Here is a 15,190-nt window from a genome sequence, read left to right as displayed (position 1 = left end):
TGAGATCGTAGCGAGATAAGCGTGAGAATAACAAGTCGTGAACGAACTTGTTTTTACACAGAACAAGGAGTGAGATCGTAGCGAGATAAGCGTGAGAATAACAGGTCGTCAACGAACTTGATTTAAACAGATCAAAGAGTGAGATCGTAGCGAGATAAGCGTGAGAATAACAGGTCGTCAACGAACTTGATTTGAACAGAACAAAGAGTGAGATCGTAGCAAGATAAGCGTGAGAATTACAGGTCGTCAACAAACTTGTTTTTAATTAGAACAAAAAGTGAGATCGTAGCGAGATAAGAGTGAGAATAACAGGTCGTCAACGAACTTGATTTAAACAGAACAAAGAGTGAGATCGTAGCGAGATAAGCGTGCGAATAACAGGTCGCCAACGAACTTGATTTGAACAGAACAAAGAGTGAGATCGTAGCGAGATAAGCGTGAGAATAACAGGTCGTCAACAAACTTGTTTTTAATTAGAACAAAAAGTGAGATCGTAGCGAGATAAGCGTGAGAATAACAGGTCGTCAACGAACTTGATTTAAACAGAACAAAGAGTGAGATCGTAGCGAGATAAGCGTGAAAAAAAACAGATGGCCAACGAACTTGATTTAAACAGAACAAAGAGTGAGATCGTAGCGAGATAAGCGTGCGAATAACAGGTCGTCACCGAACTTGTTTTAAACAGAACAAAGAGTGAGATCGTAGCGAGATAAGCGTGAGAAAAACAGGTCGTCAATGAACTTTATTTAAACAGAACAAAGAGTGAGATCGTAGCGAGATAAGCGTGAGAATATCAGGTCGTCAACGAACTTGATTTGAACATAACAAAGAGTGAGATCGTAGCGAGATAAACGTGAGAATAACATGTCGTCAACAAACTTGTTTTTAATTAGAACAAAAAGTGAGATCGTAATGAGATAAGCGTGAGAATAACAGGTCGTCAACGAACTTGATTTAAACAGAACAGAGAGTGAGATCGTAGCGAGATAAGCGTGAGAATAACAGTTCGTCAACGGACTTGAGTTAAACATAACAAAGAGTGAGATCGAAGCGAGATAAGCGTGAGAATAACAGGTCTTCAACGAACTTGATTTAAACAGAACAAAGAATGAGATCGTAGTAAGATTCGCGTGAGAATAACAGGTCCTCAACGAACTTGTTTTAAACAGAATAAAGAGTGAGATCGTAGCCAGATAAGCGTGAGAATAACAGGTCGCTAACAAACTTGATTTAAACAGAACAAAGAGTGAGATCGTAGCAAGATAAGCGTGAGAATAACAGGTCGCCAACGAACTTGATTTAAACAGAACAAAGAGTGAGATCGTAGTGAGATAAGCGTGAGAATAACAGGTCGTGAACGAATTTGGTTTTAAACAGAACAAGGAGTGAGATCAGGTCGTCAACGAACTTGATTTAATCAGAACAACGAGTGAGATCGTAGCGAGATAAGCGTGAGAATAACAAGTCGTGAACGAACTTGTTTTTAAACAGAACAAGGAGTGAGATCGTAGCGAGATAAGCGTGAGAATAACAGGTCGTCAACAAACTTGATTTAAACAGATCAAAGAGTGAGATCGTAGTGAGATAAGCGTGAGAATAACAGGTCGCCAACGAACTTGATTTGAACAGAACAAAGAGTGAGATCGTAACGAGATAAGCGTGAGAATAACAGGTCGTCAACAAACTTGTTTTTAATTAGAACAAAAAGTGTGATCGTAGCGAGATAAGCGTGAGAATAACAGGTCGTCAACGAACTTGATTTAAACAGAACAAAGAGTGAGATCGTAACGAGATAAGCGTGAAAAAAAAACAGGTGGCCAACGAACTTGATTTAAACAGAACAAAGAGTGAGATCGTAGCGAGACAAGCGTGCGAATAACAGGTCGTCACCGAACTTGTTTTAAACAGAACAAAAAGTGAGATCGTAGCGAGATAAGTGTGAGAAAAACAGGTCGTCAATGAACTTGATTTAAACAGAAGAAAGAGTGAGATCGTAGCGAGATAAGCGTGAGAATAACAGGTCGTGCACGAATTTGTTTTTAAAAAGAACAAGGAGTGAGATCGTAGCGAGATAAGCGTGAGAATAACAGGTCGTCAATGAACTTGATTTAAACAGATCAAAGAGTGAGATCGTAGCGAGATAAGCGTGAGAATATCAGGTCGTCAACGAACTTGATTTGAACAGAACAAAGAATGAGATCGTAGCGAGATAAGCGTGAGAATAACAGGTCGTCAACAAACTTGTTTTTAATTAGAACAAAAAGTGAGATCGTAGCGAGATAAGCGTGAGAACAACAGGTCGTCAACGAACTTGATTTAAACAGAACAGAGAGTGAGATCGTAGCGTGATAAGCGTGAAAAAAAAACAGGTCGTCAACGAATTTGTTTTAAACAGAACAAAGAGTGAGATCGTAGCGAGATAAGCGTGCGAATCACAGGTCGTCAACGAACTTGATTTCAACAGAACAAAGAGTGAGATCGTAGCGAGGTAAGCCTTAAAAAAACAGGTCGTCAACGAACTTGATTTAAACAGAACAAAGAGTGAGATCGTAGCGAGATAAGCGTGAGAATAACAGGTCGTCAATGAACTTGATTTAAACAGAACAAAGAGTTAGATCGTAGCGAGATAAGCGTGAAAATAACAGGTCGTGAACGAACTTGTTTTTAAACAGAACAAGGAGTGAGATCGTAGCGAGATAAGCGTGAGAATAACAGGTCGTCAACGAACTTGATTTAAACAGATCAAAGAGTGAGATCGTAGCGAGATAAGCGTGAAAATAACAGGTCGTGAACGAACTTGTTTTTAAACAGAACAAGGAGTGAGATCGTAGCGAGATAAGCGTGAGAATAACAGGTCGTCAATGAACTTGATTTAAACAGAACAAAGAGTTAGATCGTAGCGAGATAAGCGTGAAAATAACAGACCGTGAACGAACTTGTTTTTAAACAGAACAAGGAGTGAGATCGTAGCGAGATAAGCGTGAGAATAACAGGTCGTCAACGAACTTGATTTAAACAGATCAAAGAGTGAGATCGTAGCGAGATAAGCGTGAAAATAACAGGTCGTGAACGAACTTGTTTTTAAACAGAACAAGGAGTGAGATCGTAGCGAGATAAGCGTGAGAATAACAGGTCGTCAATGAACTTGATTTAAACAGAACAAAGAGTTAGATCGTAGCGAGATAAGCGTGAAAATAACAGGTCGTGAACGAACTTGTTTTTAAACAGAACAAGGAGTGAGATCGTAGCGAGATAAGCGTGAGAATAACAGGTCGTCAACGAACTTGATTTAAACAGATCAAAGAGTGAGATCGTAGCGAGATAAGCGTGAGAATAACAGGTCGTCAACGAACTTGATTTAAACAGATCAAAGAGTGAGATCGTAGCGAGATAAGCGTGAGAATAACAGGTCGTCAACGAACTTGATTTAAACAGACCAAAGAGTGAGATCGTAGCGAGATAAGCGTGAAAAAAAACAGATGGCCAACGAACTTGATTTAAACAGAACAAAGAGTGAGATCGTAGCGAGATAAGCGTGAAAATAACAGGTCGTGAACGAACTTGTTTTTAAACAGAACAAGGAGTGAGATCGTAGCGAGATAAGCGTGAGAATAACAGGTCGTCAACGAACTTGATTTAAACAGATCAAAGAGTGAGATCGTAGCGAGATAAGCGTGAGAATAACAGGTCGTCAACGAACTTGTTTTTAAACAGAACAAGGAGTGAGATCGTAGCGAGATAAGCGTGAGAATAACAGGTCGTCAACGAACTTGATTTAAACAGATCAAAGAGTGAGATCGTAGCGAGATAAGCGTGAGAATAACAGGTCGTCAACGAACTTGATTTAAACAGACGAAAGAGTGAGATCGTAGCGAGATAAGCGTGAAAAAAAAACAGATGGCCAACGAACTTGATTTAAACAGAACAAAGAGTGATATCGTAGCGAGATAAGCGTGAGAATAACAGGTCGTCAACGAACTTGTTTTTAAACAGAACAAGGAGTGAGATCGTAGCGAGATAAGCGTGAGAATAACAGGTCGTCAACGAACTTGATTTAAACAGATCAAAGAGTGAGATCGTAGCGAGATAAGCGTGAGAATAACAGGTCGTCAACGAACTTGATTTAAACAGATCAAAGAGTGAGATCGTAGCGAGATAAGCGTGCGAATAACAGGTCGTCACCGAACTTGTTTTAAACAGAACAAAGAGTGAGATCGTAGCGAGATAAGCGTGAGAAAAACAGGTCGTCAATGAACTTTATTTAAACAGAACAAAGAGTGAGATCGTAGCGAGATAAGCGTGCGAATAACAGGTCGTCACCGAACTTGTTTTAAACAGAACAAAGAGTGAGATCGTAGCGAGATAAGCGTGAGAAAAACAGATCGTCAATGAACTTTATTTAAACAGAACAAAGAGTGAGATCGTAGCGAGATAAGCGTGAGAATAACAGGTCGTCAATGAACTTGATTTAAACAGACCAAAGAGTGAGATCGTAGCGAGATAAGCGTGAAAAAAAAACAGATGGCCAACGAACTTGATTTAAACAGAACAAAGAGTGAGATCGTAGCGAGATAAGCGTGAGAATAACAGGTCGTCAACGAACTTGTTTTTAAACAGAACAAGGAGTGAGATCGTAGCGAGATAAGCGTGAGAATAACAGGTCGTCAACGAACTTGATTTAAACAGATCAAAGAGTGAGATCATAGCGAGATAAGCGTGCGAATAACAGGTCGTCACCGAACTTGTTTTAAACAGAACAAAGAGTGAGATCGTAGCGAGATAAGCGTGAGAAAAACAGGTCGTCAATGAACTTTATTTAAACAGAACAAAGAGTGAGATCGTAGCGAGATAAACGTGAGAATAACAGGTCGTGAACGAATTTGTTTTTAAACAGAACAAGGAGTGAGATCGTAGCGAGATAAGCGTGAGAAAAACAGGTCGTCAACGAACTTGATTTAAACAGATCAAAGAGTGATATCGTAGCGAGATAAGCGTGAGAATATCAGGTCGTCAACGAACTTGATTTGAACATAACAAAGAGTGAGATCGTAGCGAGATAAGCGTGAGAATAACAGGTCGTCAAAAAACTTGTTTTTAATTAGAACAAAAAGTGAGATCGTAATGAGATAAGCGTGAGAATAACAGGTCGTCAACGAACTTGATTTAAACAGAACAGAGAGTGAGATCGTAGCGAGATAAGCGTGAGAATAACAGTTCGTCAACGGACTTGAGTTAAACATAACAAAGAGTGAGATCGAAGCGAGATAAGCGTGAGAATAACAGGTATTCAACGAACTTGATTTAAACAGAACAAAGAATGAGATCGTAGTGAGATTCGCGTGAGAATAACAGGTCCTCAACGAACTTGTTTTAAACAGAATAAAGAGTGAGATCGTAGCCAGATAAGCGTGAAAATAACAGGTCGCTAACAAACTTGATTTAAACATAACAAAGAGTGAGATCGAAGCGAGATAAGCGTGAGAATAACAGGTATTCAACGAACTTGATTTAAACAGAACAAAGAATGAGATCGTAGTGAGATAAGCGTGAGAATAACAGGTCGCCAACGAACTTGATTTAAACAGAACAAAGAGTGAGATCGTAGCGAGATAAGCGTGAGATTAACAGGTCGTGAACGAATTTGGTTTTAAACAGAACAAGGAGTGAGATCAGGTCGTCAACGAACTTGATTTAATCAGAACAACGAGTGAGATCGTAGCGAGGTAAGCCTTAAAAAACAGGTCGTCAACGAACTTGATTTAAACAGAACAAAGAGTGAGATCGTAGCGAGATAAGCGTGAGATTAACAGGTCGTGAACGAATTTGGTTTTAAACAGAACAAGGAGTGAGATCAGGTCGTCAACGAACTTGATTTAATCAGAACAACGAGTGAGATCGTAGCGAGATAAGCCTTAAAAAAACAGGTCGTCAACGAACTTGATTTAAACAGAACAAAGAGTGAGATCGTAGCGAGATAAGCGTGAGATTAACAGGTCGTGAACGAATTTGGTTTTAAACAGAACAAGGAGTGAGATCAGGTCGTCAACGAACTTGATTTAATCAGAACAACGAGTGAGATCGTAGCGAGATAAGCCTTAAAAAAACAGGTCGTCAACGAACTTGATTTAAACAGAACAAAGAGTGAGATCGTAGCGAGATAAGCGTGAGAATAACAGGTCGTCAATGAACTTGATTTAAACAGAACAAAGAGTTAGATCGTAGCGAGATAAGCGTGAAAATAACAGGTCGTGAACGAACTTGTTTTTAAACAGAACAAGGAGTGAGATCGTAGCGAGATAAGCGTGAGATTAACAGGTCGTGAACGAATTTGGTTTTAAACAGAACAAGGAGTGAGATCAGGTCGTCAACGAACTTGATTTAATCAGAACAACGAGTGAGATCGTAGCGAGATAAGCCTTAAAAAAACAGGTCGTCAACGAACTTGATTTAAACAGAACAAAGAGTGAGATCGTAGCGAGATAAGCGTGAGAATAACAGGTCGTCAATGAACTTGATTTAAACAGAACAAAGAGTTAGATCGTAGCGAGATAAGCGTGAAAATAACAGGTCGTGAACGAACTTGTTTTTAAACAGAACAAGGAGTGAGATCGTAGCGAGATAAGCGTGAGAATAACAGGTCGTCAACGAACTTGATTTAAACAGATCAAAGAGTGAGATCGTAGCGAGATAAGCGTGAGAATAACAGGTCGTCAACGAACTTGTTTTTAAACAGAACAAGGAGTGAGATCGTAGCGAGATAAGCGTGAGAATAACAGGTTGTCAACGAACTTGATTTAAACAGATCAAAGAGTGAGATCGTAGCGAGATAAGCGTGAGAATAACAGGTCGTCAACGAACTTGATTTAAACAGAACAAAGAGTGATATCGTAGCGAGATAAGCGTGAAAAAAAACAGATGGCCAACGAACTTGATTTAAACAGAACAAAGAGTGAGATCGTAGCGAGATAAGCGTGCGAATAACAGGTCGTCACCGAACTTGTTTTAAACAGAACAAAGAGTGAGATCGTAGCGAGATAAGCGTGAGAAAAACAGGTCGTCAATGAACTTTATTTAAACAGAACAAAGAGTGAGATCGTAGCGAGATAAACGTGAGAATAACAGGTCGTGAACGAATTTGTTTTTAAACAGAACAAGGAGTGAGATCGTAGCGAGATAAGCGTGAGAATAACAGGTCGTCAACGAACTTGATTTAAACAGATCAAAGAGTGATATCGTAGCGAGATAAGCGTGAGAATATCAGGTCGTCAACGAACTTGATTTGAACATAACAAAGAGTGAGATCGTAGCGAGATAAGCGTGCGAATAACAGGTCGTCAAAAAACTTGTTTTTAATTAGAACAAAAAGTGAGATCGTAATGAGATAAGCGTGAGAATAACAGGTCGTCAACGAACTTGATTTAAACAGAACAGAGAGTGAGATCGTAGCGAGATAAGCGTGAGAATAACAGTTCGTCAACGGACTTGAGTTAAACATAACAAAGAGTGAGATCGAAGCGAGATAAGCATGAGAATAACAGGTCTTCAAAGAACTTGATTTAAACAGAACAAAGAATGAGATCGTATTGAGATTCGCGTCAGAATAACAGGTCCTCAACGAACTTGTTTTAAACAGAATAAAGAGCGAGATCGTAGCCAGATAAGCGTGAGAATAACAGGTCGCTAACAAACTTGATTTAAACAGAACAAAGAGTGAGATCGTAGCAAGATAAGCGTGAGAATAACAGGTCGCCAACGAACTTGATTTAAACAGAACAAAGAGTGAGATCGTAGCGAGATAAGCGTGAGATTAACAGGTCGTGAACGAATTTGGTTTTAAACAGAACAAGGAGTGAGATCAGGTCGTCAACGAACTTGATTTAATCAGAACAACGAGTGAGATCGTAGCGAGATAAGCGTGAGAATAACAAGTCGTGAACGAACTTGTTTTTAAACAGAACAAGGAGTGAGATCGTAGCGAGATAAGCGTGAGAATAACAGGTCGTCAACGAACTTGATTTAAACAGATCAAAGAGTGAGATCGTAATGAGATAAGCGTGAGAATAACAGGTCGCCAACAAACTTGATTTGAACAGAACAAAGAGTGAGATCGTAGCGAGATAAGCGTGAGAATAACAGGTCGTCAACAAACTTGTTTTTAATTAGAACAAAAAGTGTGATCGTAGCGAGATAAGCGTGAGAATAACAGGTCGTCAACGAAGTTGATTTAAACAGAACAAAGAATGAGATCGTATTGAGATTCGCGTCAGAATAACAGGTCCTCAACGAACTTGTTTTAAACAGAATAAAGAGCGAGATCGTAGCCAGATAAGCGTGAGAATAACAGGTCGCTAACAAACTTGATTTAAACAGAACAAAGAGTGAGATCGTAGCAAGATAAGCGTGAGAATAACAGGTCGCCAACGAACTTGATTTAAACAGAACAAAGAGTGAGATCGTAGCGAGATAAGCGTGAGATTAACAGGTCGTGAACGAATTTGGTTTTAAACAGAACAAGGAGTGAGATCAGGTCGTCAACGAACTTGATTTAATCAGAACAACGAGTGAGATCGTAGCGAGATAAGCGTGAGAATAACAAGTCGTGAACGAACTTGTTTTTAAACAGAACAAGGAGTGAGATCGTAGCGAGATAAGCGTGAGAATAACAGGTCGTCAACGAACTTGATTTAAACAGATCAAAGAGTGAGATCGTAATGAGATAAGCGTGAGAATAACAGGTCGCCAACGAACTTGATTTGAACAGAACAAAGAGTGAGACCGTAACGAGATAAGCGTGAAAAAAAACAGGTGGCCAGTGAACTTGATTTAAACAGAACAAAGAGTGAGATCGTAGCGAGATAAGCGTGAGAATAACAGGTCGTCAACGAAGTTGATTTAAACAGAACAAAGAGTGAGACCGTAACGAGATAAGCGTGAAAAAAAACAGGTGGCCAGTGAACTTGATTTAAACAGAACAAAGAGTGAGATCGTAGCGAGATAAGCGTGCGAATAACAGGTCGTCACCGAACTTGTTTTAAACAGAACAAAGAGTGAGATCGTAGCGAGATAAGCGTGAGAAAAACAGGTCGTCAATGAACTTGATTTAAACAGAGCAAAGAGTGAGATCGTAGCGAGATAAGCGCGAGAATAACAGGTCGTGAACGAATTTGTTTTTAAACAGAACAAGGAGTGAGATCGTAGCGAGATAAGCGTGAGAATAACAGGTCGTCAACGAACTTGATTTAAAGAGATCAAAGAGTGAGATCGTAGCGAGATAAGCGTGAGAATATCAGGTCGTCAACGAAATTGATTTGAACAGAACAAAGAATGAGATCGTAGCGAGATAAGCGTGAGAATAACAGGTCGTCAACAAACTTGTTTTTAATTAGAACAAAAAGTGAGATCGTAGCGAGATAAACGTGAGAATAACAGGTCGTCAACGAACTTGATTTAAACAGAACAGAGAGTGAGATCGTAGCGTGATAAGCGTGAAAAAAAAAAACAGGTCGTCAACGAATTTGATTTAAACAGAACAAAGGGTGAGATCGTAGCGAGATAAGCGTGCGAATCACAGGTCGTCAACGAACTTGATTTCAACAAAACAAAGAGTGAGATCGTAGCGAGATAAGCGTGAGAATAACAGGTCGTCAATGAACTTGATTTAAACAGAACAAAGAGTGAGATCGTAGCGAGATAAGCGTGCGAATCACAAGTCGTCAACGAACTTGATTTCAACAGAACAAAGAGTGAGATCGTAGCGAGATAAGCGTGAGAATAACAGGTCGTCAACGAACTTGATTTAAACAGAACAAAGAGTGAGATCGTAGCGAGATAAGCGTGAGAATAACAAGTCGTCAATGAACTTGATTTAAACAGAACAAAGAGTTAGATCGTAGCGAGATAAGCGTGAAAATAACAGGTCGTGAACGAACTTGTTTTTAAACAGAACAAGGAGTGAGATCGTAGCGAGATAAGCGTGAGAATAACAGGTCATCAACGAACTTGATTTAAACAGATCAAAGAGTGAGATCGTAGCGAGATAAGCGTGAGAATAACAGGTCGTCAACGAACTTGTTTTTAAACAGAACAAGGAGTGAGATCGTAGCGAGATAAGCGTGAGAATAACAGGTCGTCAACGAACTTGATTTAAACAGATCAAAGAGTGAGATCGTAGCGAGATAAGCGTGAGAATAACAGGTCGTCAACGAACTTGATTTAAACAGAACAAAGAGTGAGATTGTAGCGAGATAAGCGTGAAAAAAAAACAGATGGCCAACGAACTTGATTTAAACAGAACAAAGAGTGAGATCGTAGCGAGATAAGCGTGCGAATAACAGGTCGTCACCGAACTTGTTTTAAACAGAACAAAGAGTGAGATCGTAGCGAGATAAGCGTGAGAAAAACAGGTCGTCAATGAACTTTATTTAAACAGAACAAAGAGTGAGATCGTAGCGAGATAAACGTGAGAATAACAGGTCGTGAACGAATTTGTTTTTAAACAGAACAAGGAGTGAGATCGTAGCGAGATAAGCGTGAGAATAACAGGTCGTCAACGAACTTGATTTAAACAGATCAAAGAGTGATATCGTAGCGAGATAAGCGTGAGAATATCAGGTCGTCAACGAACTTGATTTGAACATAACAAAGAGTGAGATCGTAGCGAGATAAGCGTGAGAATAACAGGTCGTCAACAAACTTGTTTTTAATTAGAACAAAAAGTGAGATCGTAATGAGATAAGCGTGAGAATAACAGGTCGTCAACGAACTTGATTTAAACAGAACAGAGAGTGAGATCGAAGCGAGATAAGCGTGAGAATAACAGGTCTTCAACGAACTTGATTTAAACAGAACAAAGAATGAGATCGTAGTGAGATTCGCGTGAGAATAACAGGTCCTCAACGAACTTGTTTTAAACAGAATAAAGAGTGAGATCGTAGCCAGATAAGCGTGAGAATAACAGGTCGCTAACAAACTTGATTTAAACAGAACAAAGAGTGAGATCGTAGCAAGATAAGCGTGAGAATAACAGGTCGCCAACGAACTTGATTTAAACAGAACAAAGAGTGAGATCGTAGCGAGATAAGCGTGCGAATAACAGGTCGTCACCGAACTTGTTTTAAACAGAACAAAGAGTGAGATCGTAGCGAGATAAGCGTGAGAAAAACAGGTCGTCAATGAACTTTATTTAAACAGAACAAAGAGTGAGATCGTAGCGAGATAAACGTGAGAATAACAGGTCGTGAACGAATTTGTTTTTAAACAGAACAAGGAGTGAGATCGTAGCGAGATAAGCGTGAGAATAACAGGTCGTCAACGAACTTGATTTAAACAGATCAAAGAGTGATATCGTAGCGAGATAAGCGTGAGAATATCAGGTCGTCAACGAACTTGATTTGAACATAACAAAGAGTGAGATCGTAGCGAGATAAGCGTGAGAATAACAGGTCGTCAACAAACTTGTTTTTAATTAGAACAAAAAGTGAGATCGTAATGAGATAAGCGTGAGAATAACAGGTCGTCAACGAACTTGATTTAAACAGAACAGAGAGTGAGATCGAAGCGAGATAAGCGTGAGAATAACAGGTCTTCAACGAACTTGATTTAAACAGAACAAAGAATGAGATCGTAGTGAGATTCGCGTGAGAATAACAGGTCCTCAACGAACTTGTTTTAAACAGAATAAAGAGTGAGATCGTAGCCAGATAAGCGTGAGAATAACAGGTCGCTAACAAACTTGATTTAAACAGAACAAAGAGTGAGATCGTAGCAAGATAAGCGTGAGAATAACAGGTCGCCAACGAACTTGATTTAAACAGAACAAAGAGTGAGATCGTAGCGAGATAAGCGTGCGAATAACAGGTCGTCACCGAACTTGTTTTAAACAGAACAAAGAGTGAGATCGTAGCGAGATAAGCGTGAGAAAAACAGGTCGTCAATGAACTTTATTTAAACAGAACAAAGAGTGAGATCGTAGCGAGATAAACGTGAGAATAACAGGTCGTGAACGAATTTGTTTTTAAACAGAACAAGGAGTGAGATCGTAGCGAGATAAGCGTGAGAATAACAGGTCGTCAACGAACTTGATTTAAACAGATCAAAGAGTGATATCGTAGCGAGATAAGCGTGAGAATATCAGGTCGTCAACGAACTTGATTTGAACATAACAAAGAGTGAGATCGTAGCGAGATAAGCGTGAGAATAACAGGTCGTCAACAAACTTGTTTTTAATTAGAACAAAAAGTGAGATCGTAATGAGATAAGCGTGAGAATAACAGGTCGTCAACGAACTTGATTTAAACAGAACAGAGAGTGAGATCGAAGCGAGATAAGCGTGAGAATAACAGGTCTTCAACGAACTTGATTTAAACAGAACAAAGAATGAGATCGTAGTGAGATTCGCGTGAGAATAACAGGTCCTCAACGAACTTGTTTTAAACAGAATAAAGAGTGAGATCGTAGCCAGATAAGCGTGAGAATAACAGGTCGCTAACAAACTTGATTTAAACAGAACAAAGAGTGAGATCGTAGCAAGATAAGCGTGAGAATAACAGGTCGCCAACGAACTTGATTTAAACAGAACAAAGAGTGAGATCGTAGCGAGATAAGCGTGAGATTAACAGGTCGTGAGCGAATTTGGTTTTAAACAGAACAAGGAGTGAGATCAGGTCGTCAACGAACTTGATTTAATCAGAACAACGAGTGAGATCGTAGCGAGATAAGCGTGAGAATATCAAGTCGTGAACGAACTTGTTTTTAAACAGAACAAGGAGTGAGATCGTAGCGAGATAAGCGTGAGAATAACAGGTCGTCAACGAACTTGATTTAAACAGAACAAAGAGTGAGATCGTAGCGAGATAAGCGTGAGAATAACAGGTCGTCAATGAACTTGATTTAAACAGAACAAAGAGTGAGATCGTAGCGAGATAAGCGTGCGAATCACAGGTCGTCAACGAACTTGATTTCAACAGAACAAAGAGTGAGATCGTAGCGAGATAAGCGTGAGAATAACAGGTCGTCAACGAACTTGATTTAAACAGAACAAAGAGTGAGATCGTAGCGAGATAAGCGTGAGAATAACATGTCGCTAACAAACTTGATTTAAAGAGAACAAAGAGTGAGATCGTAACAAGATAAGCGTGAGAATAACAGGTCGCCAACGAACTTGATTTAAACAGAACAAAGAGTGAGATCGTAGCGAGATAAGCGTGAGATTAACAAGTCGTGAGCGAATTTGGTTTTAAACAGAACAAGGAGTGAGATCAGGTCGTCAACGAACTTGATTTAATCAGAACAACGAGTGAGATCGTAGCGAGATAAGCGTGAGAATAACAGGTCGTCAACGAACTTGATTTAAACAGATCAAAGAGTGAGATCGTAGTGAGATAAGCGTGAGAATAACAGGTCGCCAACGAACTTGATTTGAACAGAACAAAGAGTGAGATCGTAGCGAGATAAGCGTGAGAATAACAGGTCGTCAACGAAGTTGATTTAAACAGAACAAAGAGTGAGATCGTAACGAGATAAGCGTGAAAAAAAAAACAGGTGGTCAACGAACTTGATTTAAACAGAACAAAGAGTGAGATCGTAGCGAGATAAGCGTGCGAATAACAGGTCGTCACCGAACTTGTTTTAAACAGAACAAAGAGTGAGATCGTAACGAGATAAGCGTGAAAAAAAACAGGTGGCCAACGAACTTGATTTAAACAGAACAAAGAGTGAGATCGTAGCGAGATAAGCGTGCGAATAACAGGTCGTCACCGAACTTGTTTTTAATTAGAACAAAAAGTGTGATCGTAGCGAGATAAGCGTGAGAAAAACAGGTCGTCAACGAAGTTGATTTAAACAGAACAAAGAGTGAGATCCTAACGAGATAAGCGTGAAAAAAAAACAGGTGGCCAACGAACTTGATTTAAACAGAACAAAGAGTGAGATCGTAGCGAGATAAGCGTGCGAATAACAGGTCGTCAACAAACTTGTTTTAAACAGAACAAAGAGTGAGATCGTAGCGAGATAAGCGTGAGAATAACAGGCCGTCAACGAACTTGATTTAAACAGATCAAAGAGTGAGATCGTAGCGAGATAAGCGTGAGAATAACAGGTCGTCAACGAACTTGATTTGAACAGAACAAAGAGTGAGATCATAGCGAGATAAGCGTGAGAATAACAGGTCGTCAACAAACTTGTTTTTAATTAGAACAAAAAATGAGATCGTAGCGAGATAAGCGTGAGAATAACAGGTCGTCAACGAACTTGATTTAAACAGAACAAAGAGTGAGATCGTAGCGAGATAAGCGTGAAAGAAAACAGGTCGTCAACGAATTTGATTTAAACAGAACAAAGAGTGAGATCGTAGCGAGATAAGCGTGCGAATAACAGGTCGTCAACGAACTTGTTTTAAACAGAACAAAGAGTGAGATCGTAGCGAGATAAGCGTGGGAAAAACAGGTCGTCAATGAACTTGATTTAAACAGAACAAAGAGTGAGATCGTAGCGAGATAAGCGTGAGAATAACAGGTCGTGAACGAATTTGTTTTTAAACAGAACAATGAGTGAGATCGTAGCGAGATAAGCGTGAGAATAACAGGTCGTCAACGAACTTGATTTAAACAGATCAAAGAGTGAGATCGTAGCGAGATAAGCGTGAGAATATCAGGTCGTCAACGAACTTGATTTGAACAGAACAAAGAATGAGATCGTAGCGAGATAAGCGTGAGAATAACAGGTCGTCAACAAACTTGTTTTTAATTAGAACAAAAAGTGAGTTCGTAGCGAGATAAGCATGAGAATAACAGGTCGTCAACGAACTTGATTTAAACAGAACAGAGAGTGAGATCGTAGCGTGATAAGCGTGAAAAAAAAACAGGTCGTCAACGAATTTGATTTAAACAGAACAAAGAGTGAGATCGTAGCGAGATAAGCGTGCGAATCACAGGTCGTCAACGAACTTGATTTCAACAGAACAAAGAGTGAGATCGTAGCGAGATAAGCGTGAGAATAACAGGTCGTCAATGAACTTGATTTAAACAGAACAAAGAGTGAGATCGTAGCGAGATAAGCCTTAAAAAAACAGGTCGTCAACGAACTTGATTTAAACAGAACAAAGAGTGAGATCGTAGCGAGATAAGCGTGAGAATAATAGGTCGTCATTGAACTTGATTTAAACAGAACAAAGAGTTAGATCGTAGCGAGATAA

Source organism: Symsagittifera roscoffensis, chromosome 3 (assembly GCF_963678635.1).
Source record: "Symsagittifera roscoffensis chromosome 3, txSymRosc1.1, whole genome shotgun sequence".
NCBI classification, from domain to species: Eukaryota; Metazoa; Xenacoelomorpha; order Acoela; family Convolutidae; genus Symsagittifera; species Symsagittifera roscoffensis.
This window is presented reverse-complemented; position numbering follows the sequence as displayed.